We start from the raw sequence: 13731 nt of genomic DNA, 5'->3' as shown, positions 1-13731 counted from the left end.
TTATATGCATTTGAGAACAAAATAGTAAATGTATGTGATTACTAGTTATGCGAAGAGGGATTTAAACTTATATCACATGCTTCGATCGGCATCAAGAAACTTAATCAACATAATCAATCGCTTCTATAACAAGGAGGTATTCATATTGAATCTGATTTTTCTTTTCTTTTTCCAACTAAAGATAAGAAACCTTTTAAATGAGTATCCAAAGCGAATTCTTTTTTTTTAATATAGAAAAAGATTAAAATAGAAGCTAGCTACTAGTTATCTTTAAAATGAGTTAGAAGGAAAAATAAATCACTTAATCTCTATCAAAGGGATGCTTGAATTCATATATCTAGATTATATGCGTTCAATATCTAGATTTTATTAAAATTAGTATCAATATAGTCTTAAGGATATAATTTGTGTGGACATATCCAATTTCATCTAAAATAAGTATATACTTAATATCAAATCCACATCTCTATGTATTTAAGATGAATATGGATATACAACTAATAAAATACAATATCCTAATCCTTATCCACAAATATGGATTTGAACTTTAAGAGATAGACTGCGCTCCATTCGACTGGATCTGGAGGCAAATCCTGTCGCGTCGAGAATCGTCTATTCCATATTAATTCTGGCACATATAGTTTTTCACTTTATCATTAATACCAGCCGTTTGAAAAAAGAAAAAAGAAAAAATAGTTCGGGATGCACTGCCCATGCTCATACCTATCCTTTAGTCTACTCATTTTAAATTATTGTTCTTTCCTTGCCATGTTGAATCTGAAAAGAGAAAAAAGAAAATATTTTGTTAAATGCTGACCACTCTCCCAACGGGGCCTCAGGGCTTAAAAAGAAAAAAAATATTTCATTAAATGTTGGAACCATGTATCCCGTCTTTCATTCTCCTCGTCTCAAAATAATACTCTCGTAGCACCTTGTTGGATCTCAAAAATTAATTTTTTTTAATTAATTGCCGGGACCGATATCTATGCTATTCTCTGTTCCTCTAGCAGGAGCTCCCCCGTCTCCATTGCAATAGCACCATGTCCAACTAAAAAAATATCTCTCTCTGTTGAAGCTCTCTCCTTTATAGCAGCGCCATATCATTCTGACAAAAAGAACTAATTAATTATCAGGACACAATGTATCTCTCTTCCTCCCTCTCTTGTAGCTCTTCCCTTCTCCCAATCATTCTCTCTGATCCTCTTGCTAGTTTTCTTCACCTTTTTCTCCTCCTCTTCCTCTCTCCCTCGCTTCCTCCACTGGTCTACCTCCCCCACCTGTATTGAGAACTATATTATAAAGCTACATACTTGTGCTCTCTTACTTTCCATGAGAAGCCCATAAGGTCAGAAGAAACTAAGATGGGAACACAAATATACCTCAAAAATCTGCATAGTGGAACTAAATTACAGCGACCAGAGCAAGTGGTAGCATCTTTGAGCAATTAGAGGTAAGTATAGAAGAATAATTTGAATGTTCTTTTACCTATTGGTGCGAATGAATTCAAGTAATAAACACTTATTGTTCAATAAGGAACACTAACATTCAGAAATAAATACTAATTACTTTACAGAAATAAACACTTACCCTTCAAAAGTAAACACCAACTTTAAAGAATAAACACTTATCCTTCAGAAATAAACACAAACTTTACACTTACCCTTCGGAAATAAATACTAATTATATATGAATAAACACTTATCATTCCATAATAAACACAAACATTTTCTAAATAAATACTTATCCTAAGCAATAAACAGTAACATTTCCCAAAATAAACCCTTATCCTATGGCAATAAACATTAATATTTCATAAATAAACACTTACCCTCCAGCAATAAATACTAAAGTTTATCGGATAAATATGATTGTAATTAAAGTAATGGTTAATGATTCAGTTAATGTAGTTGAATATATGTTTGCTACTAATGCATTAAGCTTAGCTTAACTCTATTATTTATTTTTATTAACACTAATTATATCAAATTAAATTATAGATGGAAGTAGAAAGTATGTACGATAATAGCAATGACAATCGTCTTCAGCACATTAGGCACTATTGCGAGTAGATGAAGTACTATGACTGATTATGTATCACTCTACAATACTTACATATCTGTTGATAAGGTAGACAGGTCAACTCAACCAACAAATGGAATTGGTGAGTCTCTCAATGAGGAAGAGCAACCATCACTTATTTGCAATGTTGATCTTTTAGCATTGCATGAAGGCATGGTCTTCAATAGTCCAGAAGAAGCAATAGGAGTATCCAACCGATATGCTTATCACAAAGAGTTTGATCTTTGGAAGGGATCATCTTATCAATCTACCAAGGGTAATGAAATCACCAAGCAAGAATACATATGTTGCAAAGAAGGAATGTATAAGCCTAAGTTCAAGCATCCTGTTGATGGAAAAGGTCATTCACACTGGATGGAAAGAAAAAATGTGCATTATGAAAAATGAAGTTGGAAAGTGGGAGGTCATGAAGTTTGTTGATGTTCATAATTGACTATGGTAGATCATGATGTTGCCTTGTGCTATTTTATTGAATGTACCATTCTATCATTTTTCAGGCTTGATTGTTGTATTTCTGTGATGAATTTTATCAAGTGCATAGTGAGTGTTCAGAACATTACCATTAATGATGCTGACGTTCCACGATTTCGTGCCAAAAATGCTACCACATCATAATGAAGGGTCAAGAAAGGGCATGATTGTATCTATGCTATCATTCTATTATAATGTCTTACCATGAAGTTGTACTTTGGAAGAGACCCAATGTGTATGTCTTTTTAGAACTTACTTGTATTTCAGTGAAATGTAATACATGTTAGATATCATAGGCATCATATTGTATATCATTAGCATACAACGAATGTTCTACATCATTATTAATTATAACAGATGTACCATTTTATAAATTGTTTATCTGTCGTGCAAGATGGATTTGCTTCTCAAAGTTAGAAATCTAATATTTGGCCAGTTTCTATTTACCTAATAGAGGTTTGTATTATTCTGCTTATTTTATGTTTAATATATCCGAATTTTGTATTTACCCTCTATCCTTGCTGTTTATCCGGAGTGAGCTCTACCCTAACCTATAGTTGGGGGTGCACTTTTTATTTATATCTATGATGTTCTTATTTATCACCATAGAATAGGCATTTATTATGGGTTGTTTGTGTTTATCATGGAGGGTTTAGTATTTATTCTTCAGATATTTTTGTTTATTTCAGGAGGAGAGCATAGGAAGGCAACGAGCACCTATATTGGTTTATATTTATTCTTAGCCAGTTTTTCTTTACTCCATAAAAGTTTGTATTTATTTTACCCTACTTTGTATAAACTGCATTCGAATTTTGTGTATATACTCCATCCTCACTATTTATCACAAGCGAGTCCTAGCCTGACGAGGCATTGGAGATTTAGTTTCTGTTTATTTCTGTGGTGTTATTGTTTATCATCATAAACTAGTTGTTTATTTTGGAGGATTTATGTTTATCAAAGAGGTATTTGTATTTATTCCATACGTACTTCTGTTTATTTTTGAAGGAGAGCAAAGGAAGGTAGCGAGCACCTATATAGATTTCTTTATATTTTTGGCCAATTTCTATTTACTACATGGAGGTTTGTGTTTATTCTACCCCACTTGATATTTATTGCATCCAAATTTTGTATTTTTATCATCCATCCTTGCTGTTTATTAAGAGTAAGCCGTAGCTTGACCAAAGGTTGGGAGTTCGGTTTCCATTTGTTTCTAAGGTATTTTTGTTTATTGCCACAAACTAGGTGTTTATTTGAAAGAAGTTGTGTTTATCCTGAAGGTCTTTGTGTTTATTGAAAGAGTAGATGCCCTACAAGCCAATCGCAATATGTATTGCGAAGGATTTTTCTTTTTGATTTGTCCAAATCATGTACATGATATTTAAATATGAATAAAGGCATTGTGTTTTATCATATGCTGTTGATTATATTTGTGACAAACTTCTTAGATTAGAGCAATGGTTTTGAGGCTATGATGAGATCATACTAGTGAGACCTAAAACCCTAAAACCCTAATCTTAAATATTTCCATTCATTGGTACATTGAGTCGGGGATCAATGATTACCGGAAAGACTGCCACGTCTTATGTATGCTCGATGCAGAGGATGATTGATCTCACAATCATTTGTGTGGAGATACTAATACAAAGATGTGGGTGCTCATTAGAGGAATAAGTTCACTGAATTGACCTACAAAGAGAAATCTTATGAAGTCTTACTTACATGTCAAAAGATGATTCTCTTAGTGGAAGTTGTGCAACTGATCTTATGACCAGAGATCACTATGGTATCTTGTGCACATGAACCCATATTTTGGTTTACACTCATTCATGACAATAAGTTATGTACGAGATCTTCTGGATATGGTGAATTATGTACGAAGATTATGAGTAGATCAACAAGGAATTAATCACTTCTAGTAAGAGAAGATAGCATCCTATTTATTCTAATCATATGGTAATTCAGGAAGCCTTTGATCAAAGCAGAATGAAAATTAGAAAGAGTTTCTAAATATTTCATTACTTGAATTATCATTAAAAGATTGAGAAAAATATGAATATGAAATTGAGTTTGACATATATTCATACTCATATACATATTTGGGATGCAGTTTGATTAAAGGATTGAATTGCACGGTAACTTGCCACTGAAGGGTATTTTTGGTATTTCCACCAAATTTCATATTTTCCGGATAGACATGACACGTTGCTAGACGTCAATCTTGTCTTATAGGTTTGATCGAATTAAAGAGTTTAATTCGATCACTAATTAGAAAGGATTCTAATTGTTAAGTTCGGGTTCGCGCAGTTTGGACTTAAATCGATTAGAAGAGTTCTAATCAAGTTGGGTCAACTCGCACTCACATCTATTGCTGGCTAAGTATGGAACCCAATGGGTCACACACAAGAAAACTTATCAAGGGTCTAACTGGATTAGATCATGTTTGCAAGATAAACATCCTAGCAGGTGTTGCAAACCTTAGCTCCTGATTCGAATTGGATTCGAATCTGATTCGAATTGGATTCGAATCTGATTCGAATTGGATTCGAATCTGATTCTTAATTGATCTAATTTGATTAGATCATATTATAATATGGGTTAGCCAAGAGTTGGCACCTAATTGGCTTGGTTTGAGTCTAATTGGATTAGATTTGATAAATCATTCATTTTTGACCGTTGGATCAACATTTGGATGAAGAGATGGATCAAATGGATGGCGCCATGAATTGGAGCCATTGGATTTTCATCATAGGATTATGGGAGATCATGATGACGTGATGGATATCATTGGGAGGCGTGGTGATGAAAAATAGGTGAAGGAAAGAGAGAGAATACGTGAAGATTAAATGGATAAGGATGAACCATTTATTTGATCTTATCCATTCTCTCTCTTCTCTCTTCATCACGCCTAAGGGATATGTGGCGCCCTCTTTCATGGCCTTTGGATCATCATCAACCCTTGATGAATGGATAAGGTTGGTTCCTATTTTTCATGCGTGAGAAGAAATGAAGAGAGGCATGAGTACGGTGGATTTCATGAAGAGGTGCTTAGGGAATGGATAAGGATGAAGCGCCATATCATAAGCACTTCATCTTATCCTAACTACTTCTGATATGCCCTCTCGTCAAATGACACACCCCTTGATCTCACGCCCCTCTTCATGCATGAATGGATGGCTACAATGCATCCGTACACCATCTATAAATAGGGAATGCTCCCGGTGTTTTAATCTATCGGAAATCAATCCAACTCTCTCTCTCACATATCCCTTCTTTCTTACAAGCCTTCTTTCTTTCTAACATCACTCTTAAGTTGTCCTAATCCTAGACAAGAAGATCTTCTTTAGGACAAAAAGGTTAGAAGTGTTTTTAGAAGGAAAAAAAAAAATAGAAAGGAAGGAAAGCAAGCCATTAGAGTTCTTTAGAAGAATTCTGCATTAAGGATCAAAGTCCTTGGAGCTTAAGACTTGAATCAAGTTTTCGTGTGGATCACCATTGGAGGGTGGACACTTGGACGCCTCATGGAGATTGTACAATTTGGATTAGCGTTTGAGGTATTCTACTAATTCTGCGTTTATATTATATCATTTGATTGTAATCATTAAGGTGATCTAGGCTTAAAAGGGTTTCATGCATAGGGACTTTATTAAGAAAATTTTTAAAATCTCTAGCTTCCGCTGCGCATTATAACATACTAGAACCCTTCAGTGGTATCAGAGCCATCCTTAATTGGTTCAATCAAATAATTATGTATGATGTATGATTATTAATTTATTATGAGATAGTAATGTCATATGCTTAGAGAAATGCTGAAATGTATGATTCATATATGATATGTTATGTAATAAAATATCATGATATGAAATTTTCCATATAAAAATATGTTGAAGCATGTTAATTAATTGTTTATGATTTATACATGCTATGAGATAGCCATGATGCATAATAGTTTATTTTAGATATGTTATATATATGTTACAATTAAAGAATGTGCTAGAGACTAGTAAGCCCTCAATAAAAATTATATTAAGTCATAGTGTTGAAAAACTTTGAGCTAACCCATTCTAGAACAATTAATCTAATTGGTGTCTAAGGAAAGCACTAAAGGTGGTTCTCTAATTAGGACCTTACTCTCTGAGAAGGGGAGCCTCCCACCTGCTTACCTGGCCAATTGTTTGATTACCTATTATGGATAAGCTTAATATTTATATAACACTATTGATAGCCTTCCTTCATGCCTCGACATTATTATGTCAAGATCCATGCTAGTTTGTTGTGCTAACACAAGGCTTGCTATGGGGACTGATTTTATATTGTCTTGGTGCATTAAGATGCTTATGGCATATTTTAATATATTGCTTTGTTGTGCAACCATAAGGGCAATATTATTCGAATATGACTATATGGAAATGAAGGGTTTGACTTAACTCAAACATTATTGTTTGTTGTGCTAACACAAGGCAATAAGTGTTTTAAGAGGACAAGATAAAGTTGAGAATTGCATGAGATGCAATTGGAAAGAGTTTCCTACCTTTGAACTCATAAGAGTTTGTTGTGTAACCACAAGGCTTTTTATGATAAATTAGGATCTCAACCCTACTAAGAAAAATTATATTTTCACGTTTATCATAGGAGAGGGCTATGATATTCGATAAAAATAGTAGGAGACAAATTAGATTAAAGTCCTAGTCTAATTGCATATGTGTCATCATGATTGGTCTGCTTATGTTAGTTTTGTTCTTTATATATGTAGAATAAAATTCTGCATAAATGGCTTCTTCACTTTCACTAAGAGGCATCTTAGATGCCAACAAGTTGACCGGTCCAAACTATGTGGACTGGTTGAGGAATTTAAAGATAGTACTCAGGAGAAAATTTTCTATATACTTGAAACCCCTAATCTTGGATCAATAGGGGATGATGCTACTAAAAGTAGGAAAAATAAAGAGGAAGAAAGGAAAGAAAATCTTCGGATCAAGTACCTGTTTCCATTGCGGTAAGCTGGCCACTGGAAAAGAAATTGCAAGAGTTTTCTTGCAACTGTAAAGCCTGATGCAAGAGTTGCATTAGAAGGTATGTTTATGTTACATGCCAGTTTGTCATTAAGTTCTTCAAACTCAAATTCATGGGTATTAGATACCGGCTGTGGTTTTCATATATGCAAGTCATTGCATGGACTACAGAGAATTAGAAGTTTGAAGAAAGGTGACTTCGAGCTGTATGGCGCTGGAGGAAAGTCCATCCAGGCTGAAGCTGTTGGAACCTACAACTTAGAGTTACCTTCGGAAAAGCTCCTACAATTAGAAGATTGTTATTCCATGCCCAAGATTATTAGAAATGTAATTTCTATTCCTTTGTTATTAAAGAAAGGATTTGAGATTAATGGAAAAGGCAATGGTTGCTCTATTTCTTTTTTCTAATAAGCATCTTTGTAATGGCATTATGGAAAATGGTCTTCTAGTTCTATCCCTTAATGACGATATTTATCATATTGATAAAAGTAATAAAAGAAAGAGAGAAGAGATGAATAATACCCTCCTTTGGCATTGCCGTCTAGGTCATATTAGTGAGCCAAGAATACACAAGTTATACAAAGGAGAGTTCTTTGATCCTTATGATTATGAATCATTAGGAACTTGTGAATCTTGTCTTATGGGAAAAATGACCAAGTCTCCATTCACTAGACATGGAGAAAGGGCAAGTGAGTTATTAGGACTTATACATACAGATGTATGTGGTCCTATGACAACTCCAGCTAGAGGTGGATATTCTTACTTCATCACATTCACTGATGATTTATCAAGGTTCGGATTTGTGTATCTTATGAAACATAAATCTGAAGCCTTTGATAAATTTAAAGAGTATCAAAGTATGGTTGAAAAACAAACTGGAAAGTGTATTAAAATCCTTCGATCTAATCGAGGAGGTAAATACCTTTCTAGTGAGTTTTTAAATCATCTTAAAGAAAAGGACATTCTCTCTGAATGGACACCTCCGTATACGCCACAATTAAATGGTGTAGCTGAATGGAGGAATCGTACTCTATTAGATATGGTAAGGTCCATGATGTGCTTTACAGATCTTCCTATTTCCTTCTGGGGTTTTGCTTTAGAAACTGCCACATATGTGCTAAACAGGATACCTTCAAAATCTGTATCTAGTACTCCATATGAGATATGGAGAGGTAGGAAGCCCAATCTTAAATATTTTAAAATATGGGGTTGCCAAGCATATGTCAAAAGAAATTTTGGACATAAGCTAAGTGCTAGATCAGATAAATATACATGTGTAGGTTATTCCAAATAAAGTATTGGATATCTCTTCTATCACCCTACTGAACAAAAGATATTTGTTAGTAAGCATGCCACTTTCTTAGAAAAAGAGTTTATCTTAGAAAAGGGCAGTGAAAGAAGAATTGAACTTAATGAAGTTCAAAACCTACAAATAGAAACACAAGAAATTCTTCAACCAGATGTACCCATAAATGAGGTACAACCACAACACACATCTCCTCTCCGAAGGTCAAAAAGAGTGCAAAGAGCACCTGAGAGATATGGGTTCATTATTGAGAATGATGAAGCCCACATTGTTCAGAATAATGATCCTCTAACCTATTCGGAAGCTGTCATGAGTAGTGACTCTGACAAATGGCTAGAAGCCATGAAATCCGAAATAGATTCTATGTATACCAACCAAGTATGGACTTTGGTTGATGCACCAGAGGGTGTAAACCCTATAGGTTGCAAATGGGTCTATAAGAAAAAGATTGGAGCAAATGGCCAAGTAGAAACCTACAAGGCTAGATTAGTGGCAAAAGGTTTCAGGCAAAAGCAAGGAATTGACTATGATGAAACTTTTTCACCAGTAGCTATGCTCAAATCTATTCGGATTTTGCTTGCAATAGCTGCATACTATGATTATGAAATCTGGCAGATGGATGTTAAAACTGCCTTCCTTAATGGTCATCTTGAGGAAGAGGTTTACATGACACAGCCAGAAGGATTTGTCTCAAGTAAGAGAGCAAATCAAGTATGCAAGCTTAAGAGATCCATTTATGGATTAAAGCAAGCATCGAGGAGTTGGAACATCCGTTTTGATACAACAGTCAAAGAGTTTGATTTTATCAAAAATATGGATGAACCATGTGTGTACAAGAAGACTAGTGGGAGTGCCATTGTCTTTTTAATATTGTATGTAGATGACATACTGATCATTGGAAATGATATTCCAATGTTACAATCGGTCAAGACTTGGCTATCAAAAAGCTTTTCCATGAAAGACTTGGGAGAAACATCCTATATACTTGGTATAAAGATCTATAGGGATAGATCTAAAAGGATGCTAGGCTTGTCCCAGTCTAGGTACATAGATCATGTGCTGAAAAGATTCAGCATGAAAGGAAGTAAAAGAGGTTACTTACCTATGAGTCATGGCATACGTCTCTCTAAGAAGATGTCTCCTAAGACATCTGAAGAGAGAAATAGAATGAATTCTATTTCCTATGCTTTGGCAGTAGGATCGATTATGTATGCTATGCTATGTACTAGGCCTGATGTTGCTTATGCCTTAAGCATAACAAACAGATTCCAGGTTGATCCAGGAGAGGATCATTGGATAACTGTGAAAAATATTCTTAAGTACTTAAGAAGGACTAAAGATATTTTTCTAGTTTATGGTTGATCTGAGTTGAAACTAGAAGGATTTTCTGATTCTAGTTTTCAGTCAGACCCAGATGATAGCAAGTCCACTTCAGGGTATGTCTTTACCCTAAATGGTGGTGCAGTGAGCTGGAAGAGTTCCAAACAGCAAACTGTAGCTGACTCAACTACTGAGGCAGAATACATTGCTGTAAGTGAAGCTGCTAAGGAAGCTGTCTAGATGAAGAAGTTCATCTTTGAGTTAGGAGTAGTTCCTGAGATTGCTGGACCAGTCCCAGTTTATTGTGATAACACTGGAGCTGTTGCTCAAGCGAAGGAACCAAGGTCTCATCATAAATCCAAGCACATTCTAAGACGCTTCCATCTTGTTCGAGAGATTGTCGAGAGACAAGACATAGTCATTGAATGAGTAGACACAAAGAACAACCTAGCAGACCCGTTCACTAAAGCTCTACCACAACAGCAGTTCGATCGCCACCTCGATTGTATGGGGATGAAATATAAGAGCGATTGGCTTTAGTGCAAGTGGGAGATTGAAAGTGTTATGGGGGAATTGAGCCGCCATGCCCCACGTGATCGGCACGCGTATCCAGGAAAGCTACAGCTGCCCTATGATCCAGCACTCCGACCCCGAGTCGGACCTCCTCGGCTTCGCAGCCCGACCCCGGGTCGGCTGCCCTATGATCCAGCACTCCGACCCCGAGTCGGACCTCCTCGGCTTCGCAGCCCGACCCCGGGTCGGCTGCCCTATGATCCAGCATTCCGACCCCGAGTCGGAGATCTTTTGATAACGACAGGCTATTCTCCAGAGGCACGCCGCGGCCTCCTGCTCCACTACTCCCTGCAACGGCTGTACCCGATGCTGCCCACGATCTCCTGTATCAACCGTACAAAGCGGAGCTCCACTACGCCCTGCCATGACCGTACCCAGCGCTGCTCCACGACGCCCCGTAACGGCCATGTCAGTGGCCATTCTATCGTGCCCCACGACGACAAACCCCCCTGAGAGACCTCCCAGCCAGGTATATATGCGGCTGGGGGAAGAAGGGGGGGTAAGCAATACCTCCCAGAGCACTCTCTCCCACTTGGGATTATCATCTCTCCTCCTCCAATCTCCTCTGACTTGACCGTCGGAGGGCCATCACCACCCTGGTGGTGGTGCAAGGCTTGTTTGCAGGTTCCTTGGCGGAAGGTGGAGCGCAACCAGCACCAACCAAGACAACTCAGGCGGAACCCCGTTCACACCGTCGTGTCAATCATTCTCGGTTTGGACCACCAGCAACAGTTGGCGCTAGAAGGAGGGACCGAACCTCCGAACGATCGTAATGGCACGGCGAGGTGGTCGCGGAGCTTCCAATGCTTCCGGTCGCGGAGCCTCTCGCGCCTCTGGCCGGGAGGCTGCTGCGTCCCCAACACACTCTCAGCAGCATTCCACCGCTTCTCCTCCCATTCAGACGGTCGAACCTGCTCAGTTCGACCAGCTAGCCCAGCAGGTTCGCACCCTCGCGGAGGCAGTGCAGAATCTACAGGGTGTGATCTCTCGGGTGCCGCAGCAGGTTCAGGAGCCGCTGCTCCCCGAGCACTCGCCTCTTCCTCACAACCCGCGCTCCTTCCTCTCCCATGGAGAGGAGCGCCGGCGCGAGGAGGATTCTCGGGTGCGGTCCGTTCTGCCAGGACCTTCTCATCGGAGCTGCGCGGGGTACGAGAGGCGGACCCGGGCGCGTTCTCAGACACCCCAGTCCTCGAGGGGCCCGCACTCCAGTCGGTCCCCCTCGCGCCGCTCCTTGTCTCCCACCCACCGGTCGCGCTCCCTGGACCGGCGGGTGGACGATCTCCACAGACAGCTCCAGGTCCTGAAGGGCCACTCCAAAGATCCCTTCGCCGACTTGGAGATCTCCTCCCAGCCGGCGCTTGCCTCAAGGATCCTGCGGACCCTAAACCCGCCGGGGTTCAAAATGCCGGCGATCGAACCCTACGACGGGGCGGCGGACCCACGGGACCACGTGGAGAGTTTCAGGACTCTTATGCTCCTCCATGGAGCATCGGATCCTCTCCTCTGCAAGGCCTTCCCGGCGACCCTCCGCGGCCCGGCAAGGGCGTGGTTCGCCGGCCTGGAGGCTAATTCCATCCAGTCCTTCCACCAGTTCACCCGTCTCTTCATCAGCCATTTCGCCGTCAGTAGCCGGCGAAGACTGGTCTCCGACTCCCTCTTCGATGTCCGGCAGAACGAGGGAGAGAGCCTGCGGGATTATCTCACCCGCTTCAACAAGGCAACACTGGAGGTCCGGAATTTGAGCCAGGAGGTGGCTCTCTCAGCCCTGAAGCGAGGCTTCCGGAAGGGCAGACTCACCTTCTCCCTGGACAAACGCCTGCCGCGGAGCTTCCCGGAGCTGTTGTCTCGGGCAAACCAGTATGCAGACGCCGAGGAGGCAGCTTCCCACCGGAACAAGGAGGCCGCCGAGGCCCCTCTAAAGCCCGGGAAGAAAAGGCGAAAAGAGGCACCCCAGAGGAGGAGCCCGACGCCTCAACGCCGGCGCAGAAGCCCGTCACCAGCAAGGAACCACGGCGCCATACGCCCTCGTTCTCCGCACCGACGCTTCAACCGGTACACCCCACTCCTGGCCCCCCGGGCCCAGATCCTCATGGAGGTCAAGGGGCGGGAGGACCTCCCGGTCCCGAGGCAGATGAAGAAGATCCCTGGGAGGAAGCCTTCTCGGGCGTACTGTGAATACCACCGAGACCACGGCCACGATACCGAAGACTGCTTCCAGCTTCGGGACAAGATCGAGGCTCTCATTCGCAGAGGGCGTCTCGGTCGATATGTAAACGACCGACGTCCCCCCGCAGATCCGCGTCCAGCCGACCCGGCCCCTCAGGAGCCTCGGGAGCAGAATCGACCCGTTGCGGGAGTGATCCACACCATCACTGGGGGCTGCTCTCGGCCCGTGAGGAACGCTGGGGGCTCGGCGGAAGTATCAGGAGTGGCCGTCGCGAAGAGGCAGCGGGTAGGAAATGTAATCACTTTTTGTGATGAAGATGTAAAGGGGGTTCAGACTCCCCACGATGACGCCATGGTGATCTCTCTCACTATGGCGGACTATGATGTAAGGCGTGTTCTTGTGGATAGTGGAAGCTCAGCTGATATTTTGTATTACGAGGCCTTCCAAAAGATGGGCTTGTCCCGACAATTGTTGCACAAAACATCCACCCCCCTCATAGGATTCACTGGAGACGCTATCTCAGCCGAAGGTGTCATCGAGCTGCCTGTGACTGCGGGCATTGCACCCGCAGAAGCCACGGTGCGGCTCGGGTTCTTGGTCGTCCGTGTCCCCTCGGCCTACAACGCTATCCTCGGACGACCCGGACTGAACGCCCTTCGCACGGTGGTTTCTACCTACCATTTGCTCATGCGGTTCCCCACGGCGGCCGGGATTGGAGAGGTCCGAGGTGACCAGCCGACCGCACGGCAGTGTTTCCTAGCAACTCTCAAAGGGAAGAAGCCCATGGAGGCCCTAAGCGTCGAGTC

This window comes from Phoenix dactylifera, unplaced genomic scaffold (genome assembly GCF_009389715.1).
Source record: "Phoenix dactylifera cultivar Barhee BC4 unplaced genomic scaffold, palm_55x_up_171113_PBpolish2nd_filt_p 001099F, whole genome shotgun sequence".
Lineage (NCBI taxonomy): Eukaryota > Viridiplantae > Streptophyta > Magnoliopsida > Arecales > Arecaceae > Phoenix > Phoenix dactylifera.
The sequence above is the reverse complement of the archived record's forward strand: the minus strand, read 5'-3'. Positions refer to the sequence as shown.